The following is a 1,657-nucleotide window of genomic DNA, read 5'->3' as shown; positions in this document are numbered from 1 at the left end:
TATTATTATTAATTTCTGCTCGACCTTATTTTTATAATCCTGCTTTCCTTTTCAATGTTTCGCTTTCTCATTCTTATTATGATATCTTTCCCCCTTTTTTCTCTCTTTTATTCCTCTTCTCTTTCCTCCTCTTCCTCTTCCCTTCATCTACCTTTCCCTTCTTTCATTCCTCTTCCCTTTCCCTCACTTTTCCGTTTCTCCGTTTTATTTTTTCCTTCCTTCTCCTCTTACATCCTCCAACTGTCTCCTCTTCCTTCCTTTTATTCCTCCTCCTTCCCCTTTTCTTTCCTTCTCTTCCTATCCCCTGTCATTTCTTCCCTTTGTTATTCCTTCTTCCTATTACTTCTTCCTTTCCCCCCTTCCCCATCTCCCCTTCTAATAAATTTTCCTTCCTCTTCCCCTTAATTCTTCTTCTCTTCCTTTTCTCTATTTCATCCTCTTCACTTCCCTTATCTCCCTTTTTCTTCCTTCATCTTCCTCTCTCCTTCCCTCTTTCATTCCTCTCTCTTCCCCTCACTTTCCCCTTTCCCCCTTCACCGTACTTCCTCCTCTTGCCTCCTCTCCTCTCTTTTTATTCCTCCCTCTTCCTCTCACCCCCTCCTCCCCCTCCCCCTGCCCTTTCCCCCTCTTTTCCCCCTCCTTTCCCCTCCCCCCTCCTTACCTCTCCCTCGAGAAATCTCCATATTTCCTAACGCAACTGATTTGTTTATTGAATTTCCCCTCTTTTCCCTCTCCCCCCCCACTTCCTCACTCTTCTACCCTCATCCTCCGCCCACGTCCCCCCCCCCTACCCCCCTCCCCCCCCCCTCCCCTCCCTCCCCCCCCTCCCCCCCCCCCACCTCCGTTCCTTCTACCCCCCTCCCGCTCCCCCTCTTCCCCTCCCCCCTCTCCACCCTTTCCCATTTTGGTCATCATTGTCCATTTTATTGATATTCTGTGGGCGTTGTTGTGATAATGCTCCTTCTGTTAGTCGATTTGTCTTGTCTTGTTGTAGGTGGGTGGGGGGCAGGGGGTGGGGGAAAAGGGGGGGGGGGTAGGGTGGGGGGGAGAGTGGGCTACGGGGGGGGGAGAGTGGGGTAAAGGGTAGGTGGGGTTAGGGGGGAAAAGTGGGAGTGATGGTGGGGGAGGGTGGGGTTAGGAGGTGGGGGTAGGGGTTAAGGGGTGGGGGAGAGTGGGGTTAAGGGGTGGGGGAAAGTGGGGTTAATGGTGGGGGAGGGTGGGATTAAGTGTAGGTGGGGTTGAGGGGGAAAAGTGGGAGTAAAGTGGGGATTAGGAGAGGGGAAAGTAGGAGGAGAAAGAGTGGGGTTAAGAACAGAAGCAGATTGGGGTTATGAACACGGGGAAAGCTAAAGGTAGGGTTTTAAGGGTAGAGAGAGAGAGAGTGGAATCAGGGGTGGAGAGAGAGTGGAGTTAAGAGGTGGGGGAAGGGCTTACAATGAGGTGGGGCAGGAATGGGAAGAAATGGTGATTGGGGTAGTGAGGGAGGAGTTGGGGATGCCATAGAGAAGGGGTGAGGGGGAGTGGGGGATCTATAGGTCCTATGAAGAAGAGCAAGGGTGGGGGATGGGGGGATGGGGTGCCATTAGCAGGGATAAGGGATAGCGGGGGTTACTATAACTAAGAAGAAAGTAGGCCTAAGACTGGGGTTTGTGTAAGT

Source organism: Penaeus monodon, chromosome 29 (genome assembly GCF_015228065.2).
Source record: "Penaeus monodon isolate SGIC_2016 chromosome 29, NSTDA_Pmon_1, whole genome shotgun sequence".
Classification (NCBI taxonomy): domain Eukaryota; kingdom Metazoa; phylum Arthropoda; class Malacostraca; order Decapoda; family Penaeidae; genus Penaeus; species Penaeus monodon.
This window is presented reverse-complemented; position numbering follows the sequence as displayed.